The 21641-nt window shown below is 43.9% G+C and overlaps 1 protein-coding gene across 5 annotated transcripts in view; it reads left to right on the top strand.

Moving 5' to 3' along the window:
* fmr1 (FMRP translational regulator 1) overlaps positions 1–21641 on the top strand; it is an 86098-nt gene that overhangs the window by 18345 nt on the left and 46112 nt on the right. The gene's annotated exons all lie outside the window — the stretch shown is intronic.

The following is a 21641-nucleotide window of genomic DNA, read 5'->3' as shown; positions in this document are numbered from 1 at the left end:
CAAAGTTCTGATTCATTCTGCTTGATAAACATCTATCAACATTCCTGGGAGTTACCATTGACCAGAAACTTAAACTGGATCACAAGTCAAAGAGGATGGGATTTTTTTTTCTTTGTTCTTTAATGGGATGTGGGCAGCGCTGGGAAGGTTAGCATTTATTTTCCCCACCCCTAATTGCCCTTGAACTTAGCGGCTGCAAGGCCATTTCAGAGGGCAGTTAAAAGGCAACCACATTGCTATAGGCCTGGAGTCACATATAGGCCAGACCAGGTAAGGATGAAAGATTTCCTTCACTGAAGGACACTAGTAAACTAGATGGGTGTTTGCAACAATCAACAATAGTTTCATGGTCACCATTACTGAGAGTAGCTTTCAATTTCAGATTTATTAATTGAATTTGTAGTGGGATTTGAACACATCCCAGAGCATGAACCTGGGCCTCTGAAATATTAGTCCAGTGATATTACTACAATGCCACCACCTCCCCCGTGGCAAGCAACTCATCTCTTGATTCCCCAAAGCCTGTCCACCATCTGCAAGGCACAAGTCTGGAGTGTGATAGAATACTTTCCACTTGTCTGGATAAGTGCAGCTCTGAAAACACTCAAGAAGCTTGACACCACCCAGGACAAAGCAACCCGCTTGATCAGCACTCCGTTCACTCTCTGCACCACTGATGCACATGGGTAGTAGCATGTACCATCGACAAGGTGCACTGCAGCAACTCACCAAGGCTCCTTCGACAGCAGCTTCCAAACCCACAACCTCTGTCACCCAGAAGGACAAGGGCAGCAGTTGCATGGGAACACCACCTTCAAGTTCTCCTTCAAGACACTCACCACCCTGACTTGGAAATATATCACCGTTCCTTCGCTGTCATTCGATCAAAATACTGGAACTCTCTTTATAGCACTGTGGGTGTACCTACACCACATGCACTGCAGCAGTTTAAGGCAGCACCACCTTCACAAGGGCAATTAGAAATGGGCAACAAATGGTGGCCTGGCCAGCGATGTCCACATCTGTGAAAGAATTTAAAAAAGCTATTCTTGGCATTTTAATAGTGTGTTTGTTCCATGTCATGGCATATGAGTTAAGGACTTAAAAAGTGTTTCCTCTGCACCTGCAGGCACTTGGAGTTAGCCACATAAAATTAAAATAATGTTTGAGCAATGTTGTTGTTTGTTTCTCTAACTTGTTCCTTTTTTTAACTTCACTCTTTATTTTCAGCTTGTACAATGTGTCCTTGCCATTTGAACTTTCTTTCCATTTTTCAAGTTTGAAACCCACAGCAGCTTGATTTCTGGTGATCCCACATCCATATTTTGGATGGGGTGGTGGGGAATGGCCCTTAGCCAAGGATTGGCTTTACAGGCTAGTTTTATAACTAACTGACAACCAGATGGTCAAAGATTGATGTCAGAAACAGGTTTTGATCAACATTTTGCATGTTTCAAAGCCACAAACCAGCCAGTAGTGTACTTAGACAAGTAATCGGTAACTGAATCACCTGCATCCAGATCAGTTCCAGCCAAAGGAAATTATCTTATAGCACAACACTCAGTAAATCACATATTATCATTATCTCACTCTTGAGAAAATCATGTTAATTCCGTCCGCGTCTGACTTTGCTTGTGCCTTGGTGCTGAAATATTTCTCCTGGATAATCTCTTAAGATTTGTCCTCGTGATTCCAGATTCCACATGAAGAATGACCTTAGCGCCCAAATTTTGTGATTGTAGTGATACTATAACTGTGAAACCGCCACAACTCCTGTTACCTACACAGAAATTCAGAAGTGGCTGTCTGTAATTCACTGCTTCTCCAAGGTGTGCTGTTCATGTTCCCACAGATGGGAGTCTCAGAAAACATGTACTTCCACTACTAACATTATTAGTCTGACTGTAAAAACTCTTGAAAATATTGCAATTTGTTGAATGAAGTATAACTGGATTTTTAACAGCACACTAAGTTTTAATGACTGCTGAACAACCTCTGTGGCCCTGAAAATCTAAAATGTAGCATTATATTTGTGGACCATCAAATTTTTCCATTATAATGGAGTCGGCATTTAATTTTCTTTCTCGAAGTTTGTTATTTCAGTCTGTTTGCAAAACCCATCAAAGACTACAACTTCAGGGGAGTGTGAAGGACTCACATCTCCTATCTCATTAGCAAGGCATCAATGGAAATCTAAGGTATACTGTTGGAGATGGGCCATTAAGACAATGCTTGGACAGTGAGCTCCTGGCTAAGTTAGTTTCCAGACATGAGCTAATCAAGTCACCTTTGGAATGCACGGACAATGTCTTTTTTGAATCCCCCTGGCAGGTAGCAAAGGTAGGTCACATGACAAGACAATCCTTTGTATGTTTTAAGCTCATGTCTTCTCAGCAGAACGGAGGATGAGCAGTTTAGGGAGCAGTTGGCCCTTTCCTGCCTCCTTTTTCCTCCAACCTACCTGGTAAGCTTTGGGTCTTGTTTGCTGACTGTGGTCTTCCAGTGACATCCTGCTGCCAACAGAGATTTCTTAAAAGAATCCAAACCAGCACTTATATCTCCTGAAGAACAACCAACTCAGTCATCTACATCTTTAAATCAAGACCATCATATTCAGCCTATAGCCAGCTGAGTCACCAAGCTACAGACTCTATACTCTTTTACTTTTTTTATGGACTCTAATTTGATCAACCTATCCTTCCCCACTCGGTAATCTGTATTTGTGTGTGTGTGAGATATTTGAGTGTGACGCATGTCAAATTTTTTTTCTGTGAGCAATTTATTATTTTACTTAGATCGGTTTAATATAATAAAGCTAACCTTTTTTTTGTTAAACTTAAGAAAACTTATCCTATTGATTCCTTTGTGACTATGACACATAAATAGTTAAGTACTTACTGAATTGGCAAGTATATCCTTTTCAAAAAAAAGCCCTGTTGCAGTTAAACATGAAGAGGGCAAAGAGGGGGGCCGTTCAACTCCTCACATGGATGTCACAGAAATTTGGGGGCTATGTCTTGTGATCAGTACACAGACAGAAGAGAAATTAGAAGTAGAGAACCAAATTGATTCCTAAAAGTAATTTTAAAATTTCAATGCAGGTTTTCTTGTGGTTTGCAGTGCTAGAGTATTAAAAATCTTAGCATTCAAAGCCAGTACGTTCATAGAATAGTGTGAGGTAACTTGGGATAGTTTTAAAGGCTTGTCCATTGAAGCGTTAAGGAGTATAAGTAGGCATTTAAAGGTAAATATCCATCCAAAAGCTAGAAAATCTGAAATCCTAAAACTTGTAGCCAATCATCTTGAAATTGAATTTGAAGAACCAGAGACAGCTGTATAGTCTCAAACAAATAGGCTAGCAGTAGCAAGGATACAGCTGGAACAGCAGAGACTGGAGCTATAATTCCAAGAAAGGGAAAGAGAGAGAGAGAAGAAAGGAGAGACAGAAATGGAGAGAGGAAAGCGAGAGACAGGATAGAAGGGAAAAGGAGGAAAGAGAATTCTAAAAAGAGGAAAGGGTGAAAGATTGAGCTTTCCAGAGAGAGAAACAAGAAAATGAGTTAAGGCAGCTCGAACTGAGTTAGGGAAGATCCACTGTACCTAGTGAAAGCACCATTAGTGAGGGAATTGTTCCTGGATCAATACTAAGTGCTAAGCTGTCCCAGTTGATATCAAAAGTTTGATGAGGGAGATGTGGAAGCATTTTTCATCTCATTTGAAAAGCTTGCAGAACAGCTGAAGTGGCCATCAAACGGCTGGATCCTGCTGCTGCAAATTAAATTAACAGGAAAGGCCCATGAGGTTTATTCCTTATTGTTCAATAAGAGTTTGTCAAATTATGAGATGACAAAAAAACCACTATCCTGGGTGCACACGAGCTTGTACCCGAAGTATACCACCAAAAATTCTAAAGCCTCTGAAAACAACATACACAAACTTATATCAAGTTCAAAAGGGTTAAGCATATTGCTTTTGACCAATGGATATGGAAGCTTAAGGTGGAGTCCACCTTTAAAGCCTCGGATAGGTAATCATCCTTGCGGCATTCCAAAACTCACTTCCTCTTTCCATTAAAAACTCAAGTTGAGGAACAAAAAGTTCCAAGAGCTGGGCAGTCAGCAACTCTAGGTGATGATTATGACCTTGTCCACAAGCCCTTGCCGCAAGGGAAACCCTTCCCTAGCCACCCCCCAAAAACCTGAAAAGGATAGAAGATGGGAGGGAGGGTGATAGGAGGATGAAAAGCCATGGGCGCAGAGTGAAAGCTGGAAGCACGGGGCCCTCCTCAAGTCAAAATGGAAGGTGCTGACATGAGGATTAAAGTTCGAAAGCCCGTGTGTTTCCATTGCAGCAGGACAAGTCACCTTCGAGCTGACTGCTGGAAGTTACAGAAAAAGTCCATAGGATTTGTCAGGATAACACCAGACTAGTGCAGAAAAAGGGGCCTTAATGGAAAGCACAGCAGATAAGGCTGTGCCCCTAGCAGCGGCAGTAAGTCCCTGTAGATATACCACTGAGAGTGTGTAGAATTTAACAAAATCCCTGAGAGTTACCAGGATATTGTGTCTAAAGGAAAAGTATCCCCATACTCCTTGAGTGAGACAATATAGTCATACCTAGGGCTACAGGGGCCACCCAATCCTTTCTGCTGGGAAAAGGCATGACATTTCCACCACAGAGCACAGTAAATGTTAAGTATTAGTGAATGGTATCACAGGGAGGAATATGTCCATACCTTTATATCAGGTGCACCTACAGCGCGACTTTATTTCAGGGCTGGTAACCATGAGGATTGTCCCTAGTTTCCCTGTGGATGGAGTCAACCTGCTCCTCAGTATGACCGGTGGGCCGAAGATGGTATCTTCCCCAGTGGTCTTACAGGGGCCGAACAAGGTTAGAGAGGCAGATCTGTTCCAGGAGGAGGTCCCTGACATTTTCCTGACTCTACATTTGGGGAGGAGGGGGGGTTGCAAACAAAACAAGGGAATACACTATATTGGGTTGAGAAAGTGAGAGACCTTGGAGTGCATGTCCACAGGTCTTTGAAGGGGGCAGGACAGGTGGTCATTGTGGTCAAGAAAACATATGGAATGCTTACAAAAGCAGGGGGTAATGATGGAACTGTGTAAAACACTAGGCCACAGCTGGAATTTTGTGTACAGTTCTGGTCACCACTTAACAGGAAGGACATAATTGCTGTGGAGAGAGTGCTGAGGAGATTTACAAGAACGTTGCTAGGGCTTGAAAATTACAGCTATGAGGAGAGATTGGATAGGCTAGGTAGACCGATCGTGTCAGCCTGTTCCTGCCCCATGGAACTCATTTCTTCCTATCTTGACCCCATTCTCTCTCCCCTTGTTCAGTCTCTTCGCACTTGCATCTGCGATTCCTCTAATGCCCTACATCATATCAACAATTTCCAGTTCCCTGGTCCCAACCGCCGCCTCTTCACCATGGACGTCCAATCCCTCTACACCTCCATCCGCCACCAGGATGGTCTGAGGGCTCTCCGCTTCCTCCTTGAACAGAGGCCCGAACAATACCCATCCACTACCACTTCCCTCTGCCTGGCAGAACTTGTTCCTCACTGAACAATTTCTCCTTAGACACATCTCACTTCCTCCAAATAAAAGGTATGGCTATGGGTACCCGCATGGGCCCCAGTTATGCCTGTCTCTTTATGGGGTATGTGGAACATTCCTTGCTCCAGTCCTACTCGGGCCCCCTCCCACAACCCTTTCTCTGGTACATTGATGACTGTTTCAGTGCTGCTTCATGGTCTTGTCTGGACCTGGAAAAATGTATTAATTTTGCTTCCAATTTCCACCTCTCCATCACCTTCACAAGGTCTATCACTGACACTTCCCTTCCCTTCCTTGACCTCTCTGTCTCAATTTCTGGTGATAAACTGTCCGTCAATATTCATTACAAGCACACCAACTCCCACAGCTACCTCGACTACAACTCCTCACACCCTGCTTCCGATAAGGACTCCATCCCATTCTGTCAGCTCCTTCGCCTCTGTCGCGTTTGTTCTGATGATGCCGCTTTACAAAACACTGCTTCTGACATGTCTTCCTTCTCCCTTAACCAAGGTTTTTCACCCACCGTGGTTGACAGGGCCCTCACCCGTGACCGACCCATCTTCCGCGCCTCTGCCTTCACACCTTCCTCTCTGCCCCCCCGAACCATGATAGGGTCCCCCTTGTCTTCACTTTTCACCCCACCAGCCTCCTCATTCAAAAGATCACCCTCCGCCGTTTCCGCCAACTTCAGCATGATGTCACCACCAAACACATCTTCCTTTCACCTCCCCCCTCCCGCTGTTGGCATTCCGCAGGGATCGTTCCCTCCGGGACACCCTGGTCCACTCCTCCATCACCCCCTGCACCTCAACCTCCTCCTACAGAACCTTCCCATCCAATCGCAGAAGGTGCAACACCTGCCCCTTTACTTCCCCCCCTCCTCACCGTCCAAGGGCCCAAACACTTCTTTCAAGTGAAGCAGTGCTTCACTTGCACTTCCCTCAATTTGGTCTACTGCATTCGCTGCTCCCACTACACTGGAGACACCAAATGCAGACTGGGTGACTGCTTTGCAGAACACCTTTGGTGTGTCTGCATGCATGACCCAAACCTTCCTCTCGCTTGCCATTTCGACACACCACCCTGCTCTCATGCCCACATGTCCGTCCTTGGCCTGCTGCAATGTTCCAGTGAAGCTCAACGCAAACTGGAGGAAGAGCACCTCATCTTCCGATTAGGCACTTTATAGCCTTCCGGACTTAACATTCAACAACTTCAGACCATGAACTCCCTCCTCCATCCTCACCCCTTTTTGATCCACTTTTTTCTCTATTTTTAAATTTTTTATAAATTTTTTCCCACATTATTTCCATTCATTGTTTTATCCCCACCTTTTAGCCTATTCTAAGCAGGTCTGGCAGCATCTGCGGAGAGGAGCACAGTTAACGTTTCGAGTCCGCATGACTCTTCAATAGAACTAAGGAAAAATAGAAAAGAGGTGAAATAAAAGTTGGTTTAGGGGGGTGGTGGGACAAGAAGAGCTGGATAGAGGGCCAGTGATAGGTGGTGATAACTCAAAAGATGTCACAGACAAAAGGACAAAGAGGTGTTGAAGGTGGTGATATTATCTAAAGGAATGTGCTAATTAAGGGTAGAAAGCAGGACGAGCAAGGTACAGATAGCCCTAATGGGGGTGGGGTGGGGTGAAGGAATCAAAAAAGGCTAAAAGGTAGAAATAAAACAATGGATGGAAATACATTTAAAAATAATGGAAATAGGTGGGAAAGAAAAATCTATATTAATTATTGGAAAAAAAGAAGGAGGGGGAAAAACAGAAAGGGGGTGGGGATGGAGGAGAGAGTTCATGATCTAAAATTGTTGAACTCAATATTCAGTCCAGAACGCTGAAGTGAATTGAGATTAACATTTGATTTAGCAGCATACTGGTTTTAAAAAAAAATTATCTAAAAGACACAAATTTTCAGAAAATATTTCAAGTGGAAGAAATATAGCGAAAAAAAACACAAAATAAGTAAAGCTAAGAGAAAATGGAACAGCAATGAGGAGTAAATGCTATATCCATGGAGTAGTGAGTGTGTTCTTAATCCGTAAGGTATCAAGGGAAAACCAACTAGTTCAAGCCCTTGCCTTGGCCTTCCGGACTCTTTTCTACTTTTCCTTAGTTCTGTTGAAGAGTCATACGGACTGGAAACGTTAACTGTGCTCCTCTCCGCAGATGCTGCCAGACCTGCTGAGTTTTTCCAGGTATTTTTGTTTTTGTTTTGGATTTCCAGCATCCGCAGTTTTTTGCTTTTATTTTAGCCTATTCTGATCTTTTTTTCCATGCCGTCCCCTTCCCCACCCCACTCAGGCCACCTGTCACTTGCTCATCCTGCTTTCTACTTTTAATGTCACCATTAGCACCTCCTTTAGCCAGTATCACCACCATCAACACCCCTTCAATCTTTTGTTTATGACATCTTTTGCAATCTCTCCTTTGCCTCCACCTATCACTGACCTTCTATCCAGCTTCACCTGTCCCATTCCCCCTTAAACGGTATATATTTCACCACATTTCTACTTCTCTTTAGTTCTGAAGAAGAGTCATCTGGACTCGAAACGTTAACTCTGTCTTTCTCTCCACAGATGCTGTCAGGCCGGCTGAGTTTTTCCAGCAATTTTTGTTTTTGTTTCAGATTTCCAGCATCTGCAGTATTTTGCTTTTATCTTGGATAGTCTGGGGTTGTTTTCCTTAGAACAGAGAAGTCTAAGAGGTGATCTAATTGAGGGGCACCATTCTAAAGCCCCTTGTGACTGTGGGTGATAGGCTGAAGAATTTAGCTGGGTTATGCCTAGCTTAGCATAGAATTATGAGGGGCCTAAATAGAGTAGATAGGAAAGACTTGTTCCCTCCCGCTGAGGGGCCAATTACCAGGGGACATAGATCTAAGGTGATTGGTAGAAGGATTAGAGAGAACATGAGGAAAAACTTTTTCACCCAGTGGTTGTTGGGTGTCTGGAATTTACTGCCTAAGTTGGTGGTTGAGGCTGAATCGCTCAACTTACTTAGAAGGTACCTGGATCTGTATCTGAAGTGCTAAACTTGCAAGGCTATGAGTTGGAAAGTGGGATTAAAGTGAGCGGTTAGTTTCTTTTTTCTCTTTTTGGCTGGTGCAGACATGATGGGCTGAATGGCCTCTTCTGGGCAGTAACTTTTTTATGGTTCTATGCTAAGCTAGGCATAACCCAGCTAAATTCTTCAGCCTATCACCCACAGTCACAAGGGGCTTTAGAATGGTGCCACTGATTCCCTAAAGACAGTGATCAGGGCGTACTGCTATGATTACCCCTTGACTGGAACAAAGGCCTGGCATTTCTCCTGTTTGCCACCAGGACTCAGCCAAAAAGTCCACTGGCTTTAATCCCTTTGAATTAGTTTATGACACGAGGTGAAGGGTCCTCTCAAACTAATCAAAGAGAGGTTTTTAGCAAAAAAGGATAGAATCTTCCGTGTTAAACTACATACCCGTGTTCCGGGAGCAGCTCTCAAAATCCTGTGTTGTGGCTCAGGAGCACCCTAAAACCTCCCAGACAGCTATGAAGAGGCAGCTAGATAAATATGCCAAGGCCAGAACATTTCAGCCAGGAGACCATGTGTACAGTTCTGGGTGAACCGCTGATATCTGGGTTCAGTGGCTCATACAGAGTGGTAAAGGGAATTGGCAAGGTGACTTATTTAATTAACGCCCCAGGCATTAGCAAAAAGCAAAGGCTGTGTTCTGTCAGTTTGTTGAAGTAGTATCATAGCTGGGAAGGGGACAAACAAGCAGTGGTCTGTCAGGCAGTCAAGACAGAGGAGGGCGAAAGGGACAGTGAGGATGAGTTAGAGGGAGGCCTGGATGATTTCCAAATCAAACCCCCTACTGTCCAGTTAGCTAACGCTGAAATGATAGGGAGATCAGACACCGTGCTCTCCTATTTAAATGCAGAACAGAGAAGAGATCTGACAAGGCTGTGCAGAGCATTTAAAGAGATCTGTAGGACAAACCAGGGTGCACAACCATAGCCCTACACAATGTGGATATAGGAGAGACCCCTCCCATGAAGAAAAATCCCTAGAGTGGGAAACGTCACTTATATAACAAAAATAGAGCAGTTGCAAGGAGGCTGACAGGTTCCCTTAATTACCTGAGCTAAAGAGATCTTGGCTTTCATCACCCCAGTGCCGGTGCCGTGTTATGGCATTCGGATTAAGAAATTGTCCAGCCAACTTCCAAAGGCTGATGAACCAGGGGAGTGTCTGGCTTATCCAACCGTACAGTGTACCTGGATAATCTGCTAATATACCTGCAGGTAGCTCCTAGACCAGTTAGAAGCCCTGTTCTAAAGGTTACAGTCAACTGATTTAGTGGTAAACCTCTCAGAGCAGGTTCGCTAAAGCTCAGATTACCGACCTCGGGCATGCTGAGAGTCAAGTGGGGCAGTAGGGGATTCAGTGATGGCAATGCCATTGAACATCAAGAGGTGATGGTTGGATTCTCTCTTGTTGGAAATGGTCAGCAAGAGAGAATCAAACCATTGCCCCTTGATGTTAAACATTATCATCACTGAATCCCCCACTATCAACATCCTGAGGGTTACCATCGATCAGAAACTGAATTGGACTAGGTGCAGGCATTGATGGGTTTTCCCAACCCCACGACTAAATGGAAAATAATGCAATTTCGGGGGATGTGTGGGTTCTACCGTAAGTTTGTCCCAAACTTCAACACTGTAGCTGCCCCACTGACAGACTTGTTACAGAAAGAAGCAAAGATAGTGTGGTTAGGGAAGTGCAGAACAGCTTTGAGAGACTGAAAGCCATCTTAACCAATGGGCCGGTGCTGGAAGCACCATTTAAAGCAGCAATCAATACTAGTGACCTAGGTGTAGGTGCCGCCCTGCTTCAAGATGATGGATCAGACATTGAGAGACCAGCTGCGTGTTTCCTCAAAAAACTAAACAGACACCAAAAGAGATATTCCACTGTGGTGAAGAAAACTCATTATTATGGACTCTCACACACTTTGAAGCATATGTCCGAAATTGATATAGAGAAAGCTTAGTTTATACATATCACAACCCGTCAATATTTGTGGAGAAATTCAAAACCCAGAATGCAAGGCTCTTTCACTGGAGCTTGCTTTTACAACCTTACCACCTAAAGATTGCTCATATTGCAGAGAAAGAACAATGTGACCGCTGATGCTTTGTCCAGAGTTTAACTCGGCAAAAAAACCAACTCGTTATGAAAATGTAATCAGAGCATAGCTATAACAGTGTAAGGTTCAAATGTGAGTGTTTGAGGATGAATGGGTGGGTATGTTTTTTTATAATAGCCTTATAATGAAATGTTCCTGTCACATCACATTTCATTTCACGTGCTGTAGCGATATCATGAAGTTGTGCTTTATGCCAAATAATGATTTTTAATCCGCCGGCTGGAAACCTGAACTTCTAAAAAGGCAGACTTTTTAACAGCACGGAGACTAAAATGACTTGAACCCATAGCACAAGATGGCTAACCCCAATTTGCATTGCTATACATTCCACAAACCAGTTCATTGGAATGGAGCCAGTCTGTCTGCAAAACCCATCAAAGACAATGACTTCAGGGGAGTGTGAAAGGCTCTTATCTCATTAGCAAGGACCTGTGACAATCTCCTGAGGTATCCAACTGTTGGAGACGGACCATTAAGACGAATCGCTTGGACATTGGGACCCTGGCTAAGTTAGCTGCCAAACATGAGCTAATCAAGTCACCTTTAGAATGCTCGGATAATGTCTTTTTTGAGTCCACTGGAGAGAGATCACATGACAAGCCAACCCTCTTAAGTTTTAAGCACATGTTTTCTCAGCAGGATGGAGGACAGCAGTTTATGGAGAAGACCCAATTGGGGTCCCTCCTGTCTTTTTTTCACCAACCCACCTGTTAAACTTCGAGTCCTGTATGCTGACTATGATCTTCCAGGGATGTCCTTCTGTGGACACAGATTTCTTAAAAAAATCCAAACCAGCATTGTCTTGTCCTGAAGAACAACCAACTCAGTTGTCTATATCTTTAAATCAGAAGCATTGAGATCATCAAATTCAGCCTATAGCTAGCAGAGTCACCAAACAACAGACTAAACACTCTTTTACTTTTATTTATGGACTCTAATTTGGCCAACTTATCCTCCCCCACGTGGTAACCTTCAATGAAGAGTACAGGAGGACGTGCCAGGAACAGCACCAGGCATACCTAAAAATGATTTGTCAACCTGGTGAAGCTACAACACAGGACTACTTGTATGCCAAACAGCGGAAGCAGTTGCAATATGCAGAGCTAAGCCATCCCACAACCAACAGATCAGATCTTAGTTCTACATTCCTGCCACATCCAGTCGTGAATGTTGGCCAATTAAACAACTAACAGAAGGAGGCTCCACAAATATCCCCAGCACATCAGTGCAAAAGGTAGGCTGAAGCGTTTGCAACCATCTTGAGCCAGAAATGTCAAGTGGATAATCCATCTTGGCCTCCTCCTGAGGTCCCCAGCATCACAGATGCCAGTCTTCAGCCAATTCGATTCACTCCACATGATATCAAAAAACGTCTGAAGGCACTGGATACTGCAAAGGTTTTGGGTCCTGACAGTATTCCGGCAATAGTATTGAAGACTTGTGCTCCAGAATTAGCCATGTCCCTAGCCAATTTGTTCCAGTACTACTAAAACCCTAGCACCTACCCAACAATGTGGAAAATTGCCCAGGTATGTCCTGTACACACAAAACAGGACAAATCCGACCCGACCATTTACTCTTGATCATCAACAAAGTGAAGAAAGGGGTCACTGACAGTGCAATCAAGCAGCACTTACTCAGAAATAACCTGCTCACTGGCGCTCAGTTTGGGCTCCGCCAGGACTACTCAGCTCCTGACCTCGTTACAGCCCTGGCCCAAACATGGACAAAAGAGTTGAACTCAATACGTGAGGTGAGAGTGATTGCCCTTGACATCAAGGCAGCATTTGACCAAGTATGGCATCAAGGAACCCTAGCAAAACTGGAATTGGTGGAAAGTCTCCACTGGTTGGAGTCACACCTAGCACAGAGGAAGATGGTTGTGGTTGTTGGAGGTTAATTATCTCAGTTCCGGGACATCACTGCAGGAGTTTCCTAGGCCCAATCATCTTCAGCTGCTTCATCAATGACCTTCCCTCCATCATAAGGTCAGATATGGGGCTGTTAACTGATGATTGCACAATGTTCAACACTATTTGTGACTCCTCAGATTCTAAAGCTGTCCATATGCAGCAAGGCATGAACAACATTCAGGTTTGGGCTGATAAGTGGCAAGTTGCATTTGCACCACACAAGTCCTAGGTAATGACCATCTCGAACAAGAGAGAATCCAACCATCTCCCCTTGATATTCAATGACATTACCATTGCTGATTCCCCCACTGTCAACACCCTGAGGGTTATCATTGACCAGAAACTGAACGGGACCAGCCATACAAATACTGTGGCTATAAGACTGCAGTGGTTCAAGAAGGCAACTACCTACCACCACCACCTCGAAGGCAATTAGGGGGATGTGATAGCATAATGGTATTGTTGCTGGACTAGTAATCCAGAGACTCAAGGTAATACTCTGGGAACCTGGGTTTGAATCTCACCATGGCAGATGGTGGAATTTGAATTCAATTTTTAAAAAACTGGAATTAAAAGCCTAATGACCATGAAACCATTGTCGATTGTTATAAACACCCATTTGGTTCACTCAAGTCCTTTAGGGAAGGAAATCTGCTGTCCTTACCTGGTCTGGCCTACATGTGACTCCAGACCCACAACAATGTGGTTGACTCTTAAATGCCCTCTGAATAAGGGCAACTAGGGATGGGCAATAAATGCTGGCCTAGCCAGCGATGCCCACATCCCATGAATGAATAAAACAAATGAATAAATAAATGCTAGCCTAGCCCACATCCCGTGAAAGTATAGTAAGAGAGCAGGTCAGAGGCTAGGAATTCTGTGGAGAGTAACTCAGCTCCTGACTCCCTAAAGCCTGTCCACAAGGCACAAGTCAGGAGTGTGATGGAATACACTGCACACCACTCAAGCTTGACAATGTTCAGGACAAAGCAGCCTCCCATCCACCACCTTCAATATTCACTCCCTCCACCACTGAAGCTCAGTGACCAGTGTGTACAATTCAGAAGATGCACTGAAGGAACTCACCAATGCTCCTTCGACAACACCTTCCAAACCCACGAGCTCTACCACCAAGAGGGGCAAGGCCTGCAGATGCATGGGAACACCACCTGCAAGTGCCCCTTCCAAGCCCCACACAATCCTGACTCGGAACTATATCGCTGTTGCTTCACTTTCGCTGGGTCAAAATCCTGGAATTCCCTTCCTAAACGCACTGTAGATGTTCCTACACCACATAGACTCTGGCAGTTCAAGAAGGCAGCTCACCATCACTTTATCAAGGACAACTGAGGATGGACAATAAATGCTGGCCTCACGAGCAGCGTCTACACCCCGTGAAAGAATTTTTAAAATGTGTGTGCTTGCGAACCTCAGTACTTATTTTATTATTGTACATGATAAAATACAATATGTATAATAAAGCTAACCACATTCTTTGTTAAATTTAAGAAAATCTGGCCTCTTGGTTCTTTTATGATCACAGCTTGTAATCAATTAAGTACTCACTGATTTGGCAAATACATCCTTTTCAGAAAGAAACCTGTTGTGGTCAATCAAGGAGAGGGCAAAGAAGGGAACCGTTCGACCTCCTCATCTGGTTGTAACAACACCCTCTACAAAATTTTTAAAATTCTTTATTGGCAAGTTTGCTGTCTGAGAGAATTTGTCAAAATGATTGGCTGATTAGCCTGCTTGATGACTTCATTGTCACTGAGATCCTCTATAGCTGAATAAAATTACTGTCAGAAAAGGTGAAGTCCATGCCACAGCGAATACCAGACCCTTGTGGCAGTTTACTTTGAGGTCAGCAGCTAGCAGTGTCACTTTTGCCACTTACTGGAGAAGCTGGACCTTGAATTCCATGGTGAAAGTTTTCAACTTTTACAGTCAAGATGCTTAACTTCCTAAAGATTAACACGTTAGTACAATTTTTAAACTAATTGATTTCATGGGCGAACTGTGGGTCAAGTTAACTCTTTGCCCGGACCAGTCATTGTTGCCAGACAAGCTGAATCAATGACACATATGTACAGGTATTTCTGAAGCTTTATTTTTTCTTCCTGAAATTCTGCTTGGGTTAGAACAACAACTTATATAGAAGGGATAAAAACAAAAAAACTGCAGATGCTGGAAATCCAAAACAAAAGATTCTGTTTTTGTTTTTTTTTACTTATATAGAAGCGTTATCAAACAAAATTTGCTGCTAAACCGTATAAGGGGATTTTGGGTCAAAAAGGAAAGGAACTCCTTAAATGAGAAGAGACAGAGAGCTTTACAGAGGTAAATCCAGAGGTAAAGCCTAGGCAACTGAAGACGTGGCAACCAATAATGAAATAGTGACTATTGAGCTTACGCAAGGCACAACAACTGGAGGGCAGCAGAGATTCTGAAAATTTATTGGGCTGGATGAGGTTCCCGAGAAAGGGAGGTGCGATATATTATGAAGCGTTGACAGTGATCGAAGAAACGTAATCTTCAGTATCGCAAAAACCTGTTGCTGGATTGGATTTCTGGGGCTCCCAGTGCAGATCGATCTGATTTCAGCTGCTTTTAACTTGCTGACTACTGAATTCCAAGGCCACAAAATACAAAATGATTCACCAGCTGGGTGCAGAATCTAGTATCTTCACTACTACTGTTTTTGGTTCAAATTTTTGAAGTTTGACTTATTTCTGCACTTGAAGAAACATTAGATTGTATGACAGAGCTCCTGAACATTTTGTCCAACCAATTTTTTTTTCTTTTTCAATGTGTGTATACATAGATATGGCCAATCATTTTAACCATATTGAGTTGTTTATGACTTACATAATTTGCACAAACTTTCCCTCCTAATGTATCAAAAGCTGATTCACTGTAACAACTAGTGCTTCAGACCTGAGCAGGGGGACAGGCTAAACTCCTGCAAATGGAACAGCATGTGCAATATAAGTTAGAGTTCCATACATCAATCTACCATTCGCACATCAGACATCTTACTTTTGTCATGCCTGCAAGTTTCTCAGTTACTGGTTTTCTTTTATTTAAAGTTGTTACTTCTGCCAGCTTTGATCTCGGGATTTACAAGCACCTGCTAAACTTTCCAGCAGTCAGGAAATTCTGGAACAGTTAGCCTAAATTAAACTTGATATGCCTATGGGAACAATTATTTTGTGGCCTAAGAATATAATAATACATTTTGCATTACCAGTATAATGACTGTATCTTCTAGAGGAGAATATACAAGATAGCATTCTCACTAGGTTTTCCCATTATCTGAAATCCTGGAGAAACTTTTGTGTAAGTTTTCTTTGTACTGGAGACAGGACTTTTTTAATTTGTTTTTTACTGTTCAGACCTAATGTTCCACTTTGCATATAAAATGAGTCAGCTGTCTAATCAAGCTCCCCCTGTGCTAAGGAAATGCTTTAACCGGAGCAACACTGCTACTGTACCTTTGAACCTTTGTATTTTCCACACAAGCTATGCCTGTACCTTTGATACGGCCAATTAATTCTCAAATATGGGCAAAGCCATTGGTTTTCATACAAAATCCTGCAATCCCTGTTGGTTTAATTAGTGAACGTAAGCCAGTGAGCCTGTTTATTGGAGAAAATTGCATTTTTTTCTCTTCTCCGAGTATGATCGATGCTGCATTTATTAATCTGGAAAGGTTGTTGAATACCACCGACTTGACTTGATTCCTTTTCCACAATTGAGTGACTTGCTTAGGCCATTTGAGATTCTGAGTTCAATGCATGTGGGAAAACTAGAGTTCAGAGCAGGTTGTGATGGCAGATTTTCTTCCTTGCAGAACATTGGTGAAGCTGCTGTTTTTCTAAAGCAATATGGTGGCTCGTAGCCATTTTTCTGGTACTAACCCACAAAGCACCATGGAATCTCAAAGCAGAGGACGAAGCCAGTCAGCCCATTGTGCCCTTGCCAGTTCTTTACGAGAGCTATCTAATTAGTCCAACTACATGGCACTTTGCCCAGGCCCCTGAGAAATTTTCCTTTTTAAAATGCATGCTTTTCAACCAGTTGCGCAACATGGTGGAATTTGAATTCATAGCACCTGAGTTATTTGTTCAGTATCTTAACTACACTTTGCCATACCCATTTGCCAGGCAACCCATATGTAAGGTCACTTATTTTCAGTGAGAAATTGATGTAATCCTAGAATATGACGTCCTTCAAATGTGTATTTAAAAATTCCAGGAACCTTCTATGGAGTAAAAGTGGAACTGTATTTAGGCACCATAAACCAGCAGCCATGAATATGGGCATTTTCGCACCGCATTAGTGACCTCTCAGCACAGAGGGGTGGAAAAGCAGCGTTCTAATCCACTGCATCAAACTCCAGTGTTTTTTTTTTAAAGTATTTTAAAATAAATCCAACTGAATCTGGTGCTTGTAAGTAAGGACAGAAAACATCCACAACTTGTACAGCAGGGCTTCCCAAACTGTGGGCCCCGACCAATACAGCAATGGTTGCCGTGGAGCTTGGACTGATTTCTGACAACTGCAAGGCCCTTTAAATGCTTAGGTTCTTTTTTTTTTGTTGTTGGGCAAGGCCTAATGGACTGCTTTCTGAGGCCTGATTGTTGCTGCAAAAAAAGCCTGTGAATAGATAGGTGTTTTTTTTTTAGAAACCCTGTCTTTTCATCACCTCTCCACCCGCTCAACAATTAAAACCTCCAGCAGCCCACCACCTCCCCTCCCCTCCCCAACAACTACTATAGCCTCCCTCCCACACCCCTGCTGAACAACTCTTCTAACTCCAAGAGTTTCACTCTGCAGTCACATGAAGTCTGAGATATTAAAATGTGGTCACACTGGGGAAAAATGTTTGGGAAGTCCTGTTGCACAGCATCCTGATTTGTTGAGTGAGCTCGACGTTTGAACCAGTTACAAACAATTGCCTGCTTAAAGAAAGGCCCCCGTTTTTTTGTGGACCTTAGTTGCTTTTCAGCAAATAGAAGCAACGAATAAAAGGAACCAGTGAATTTCTCAAAGTCCTTCCACTAGTGTGTCCCAGAAATGGACCATAATAAATGGACTAGAATAACCTATACTTCCAAGACTTCTCAGGGTGTCTTTTGAGTGACTTCCGTGACCACTAAGGACTTGACTGGGGATTTTGGTGCCTGTCTTCTGAAACTAAAAGTTTGGCCATCCTGCAGCAAAAACCCCAGCAGCCTTTCCAAGACACTGATGGTGGTAGAGGCACAGTCAGGTGTGGTGGGGAAACTGCAACTGTCCATGCTTTCCCTAAGATTTCCATCAGTTGCAGCAGGTAGCACTGGAAACACTGCCTTAATCTCCAGGGGAGGCAGTGGCATTGTCACTGGACTGGTTAATCCAGAGACCCAGGGTAATGCTTTGGGGACTCTGGGTTTGAATCCCACCATGGCAGATGGTGGAATTTGAATTCAATAAAAATCTGGAATTAAAAGTCTAATGATAACCGTGAAACCATTGTTGTAAAGTTGTTAAATGTTGCTTCACTAATGTCCTTTAGGGAAGAAAATCTGTCATCTGGACTCCAGATCCACAGCAATGTGGTTGACTCTTAAATGCTCTCTGAAATGGCCTAACAAGCCACTCAGTTGTATCAAACTGCTACAAAGTCAATAAAAATGAATGAAACCGGACAGACCTAGGTACTAGGACCAAAGACGGCAAATCCAGCCCTGCCCACCCTGCTTACTAACATCCGGAAGCTTGCACCAAAATTGGGAGAACTGTCTCTCGGATTAGTCAAGCAACAGTTGACATAGTCGTAGTCACAGGATCACACCTTGCAGATCATGTCCCAGACACTACTGGCAGGACAGACCCAGCAGAGGTGGCACAGTGATACACAGTCGGGAGGGAGTCCTCAACATCAGCTCCAGCCCACATGAAGTCTCATGGCATCAAACACGGGCAAGGAAACCTCCTGCTGACTATCACGTACTGCTTCCCCCCTCAGCTGATGAATCAGTACTCCTCCATGTTGAACACCACTTGGAGGAAACACAGCAGGTGGCAAGGGCACAGACTGTACTCTGGGTGGGGGACTTCAATGCACATCACCAAGAATGGCTTGATAGCACCACTGCAGACCGAGCTCAATGGCCTGCGACAGGTGATAAGCGAACCAACAAAAGGGAAAAACATACTTGACTTCATCCTCACCACCCTGCCTATTGAAGATGCATCTGTCCATGACAATATCGGCAGGAGTGACCACAGCACAATCTTTGTGGAGACCCTCCATTGTGTTGTGCAGCACTACCACTATGCTTCAAACACATCTAGCAATTCAAGACTGGCAACCATGAGGCGCTGTGGGCCATCAGCAGCAGAATTGTACTGAACCACAATCTGTAACTCATTGCCCAGTATATCCCCCACTCTGCCATTACCAATAAGCCAGGGGATCCAACCTGGTGCAATAAAGATTGCAGAAGGGCATGCCAGGAGCAGCACCAGGCATACCTAAAAATGAAGTGTTAACCTGGTGAAACCACAGCACAGAACTACTTGTTTGCCAAGCAGCAAGTCGTAGACAGAGTTAAGCAATTCCATAATCAATAGATCAGACCTAAGCTCTGCAATCCTGCCACATTCACTCGTGAATGGTAGTGGACAGTTAAACAACTCACTGGAAGAGGAGGCTCTACGAATATCCCCATCCTCAATGATAGAGGAGCTCAGCACATTAGTGCAAAAGATAAGGCTGAAGCATTCGCAACAATCTTCAACCAGTAGTGCCGAGTGGATGATCCACCTCGGCCTCCTCCAGAGGTATCCAGCATCACAGATGCTAGTCTTCAACCAATTCGATTTACTCCACATGATATCACGAAATGGCTGAAGGCACTGGATACTGCTTTGGGCCCTGACAATGTTCCGGCAATAGTACTCAATTGTGCTCCAGAACTTGTGGCACACTTAGCCAAGCTGTTCCAGTACAGCTACAACAATGTGGAAAATTACCCAGGTACGTCCTATACACAAACAGCAGGACAAATCCAACCTGGCTAATTACTGCCCCATCAGCCTACGTTCTATCATCATTAAAGTGATAGAAGGGGTCATCAACAGTGTTATTAAGTGGCACTTGCTTAGCAATAACCTGCCTCACTGACGCTGTTTAGGTTCCAGCAGAGTCACTCAGCTTCTGACCTCATTACAGCCTTAGTTCAAACATGGACAAAAGAATTGAACACCAGATGTGAGGTGAGTGTGACTGCCCTTGACATCAAGGCAGCATTTAACCATGTGAGGCATCAAGGAGCCCTCGCAAAACTGGACTCAATGGGAATCAGTGGGAAAACTCTCCACTGGTTGGAGTCATACCTAGCACAAAAAAAGGTGGTTGTTGGAGTTCAATTATCTCAGTTTCAGGACATCACTGCAGGGGTTCCTCAGGGTAGGATCCTGGACTCAACCTTCTTCAGCTGCTGTATCAATGGCCTTCCATCATAAGGTTCGAAGTGGGGATGTTCACTGATGATTGCACAATGTTCAGCACCATTCGCAACTCCTCATACTGAAGTAGCCCATGTCCAAATGCAGCAAGACCCGGACAATATCCAGGCTTGGGCTGACAAGTGGCAAGTAACATTTGTGCCACACAAATGCCAGGCAGTGACCATCTCCAACAAAAGAGAATCTAACCATCACCTGTGACATGCAACGGCATTACCATCACTGAATCCCCTACTATCAACAACCTGGGAGTTACCATTGAACAGGACCAGCCACATAAATACAAAAGAAGGTCAGAGGCTAGGAATCCTGCAGTGAGTAACTCAATTCCAGTCTTCCCAATCCATCATCTACAAGGCACAAGTCAGGAGTGTGATGGAATACTCTTGCCTTGCCCGGATCAGTGCAACTCCAACAACACTCAGGAAGGTTGACACTATCCAGGAAAAAGCAGCCCACTTGATTGACACCCCTTCCACAAACATTCACTCCCTCCACCACTGACGAACGGTGGCAGCAGTGTGTACAATCTACAAGATGCACTACAGAAACTCACCAAGGGTCCTCGGGTAGCACCTTCCAAACCCACAACCGCTACCATCTAGAAGGACAAGGGCAGTAGATACATGGGAACACCACCACTTGGAAGTTCCCCTCCAAGTCACTCACCATCCTGACTTGAAAATATATCACCGTTCCTTCACTGTCGCTGGGTCAAATCCTGGAACTCCCTCCCTGACAGCACTGTGGGTGTACCTATACTGCAGGGACTGCAGCAGTTCAAGAGGCAGCTCACCACCACCTTCTCAAAGGCATTTAGGGATGGGCAATAAATGCTGGCCTAGCCAGCGATGCCCACATTCCATAAATAAATATATAAAAAAATCTTTATCCCAATTCTAACCAGAACATTTTGATTGCAGCCTTAAACATTTCCTTTTCTCCTCATCTCTGGTCACTGTCTATATTTCCAAACCAAATCACCTAGTCCTACTTCAAACTGATTTCTCATTCTTTCTGAATGCCAAACCTCCTGATTTCTCAGACCCCATATTCTACAAACACATCCTGACCCCTTCTCTCCTCGTGTGCCAAGTGTCAAGTCTAGGATCTGTCCCTGCTTACCAGTCTGACACTCCAGCTCCCCCACTTTCTTACCTGTATGTTCCTGGATAGCCTTTCCCGCCTGGTACCCACTCCTGATGTTATCTTCCATCTTGTTGGTTACCTTGTGCTTTATAAAAGCTAAGATTAAAAATTGAGCAGAGCGATAAAGCGATCTGTGCCAGAGCCAGTACAATTGAGAGGCTTGCACGGAAAAGAGAGAAAGGGAAGAAGTACACAAAATGTGAGATTGGGTGACAATTAGATAAATACAATACATGATTGACAAGCATGTAGGGAAAGAGAGTGAAAACCAAGTC

Source organism: Carcharodon carcharias, chromosome 9 (assembly GCF_017639515.1).
Source record: "Carcharodon carcharias isolate sCarCar2 chromosome 9, sCarCar2.pri, whole genome shotgun sequence".
Taxonomy (NCBI): Eukaryota; Metazoa; Chordata; class Chondrichthyes; order Lamniformes; family Lamnidae; genus Carcharodon; species Carcharodon carcharias.
This window is presented reverse-complemented; position numbering and strand designations above follow the sequence as displayed.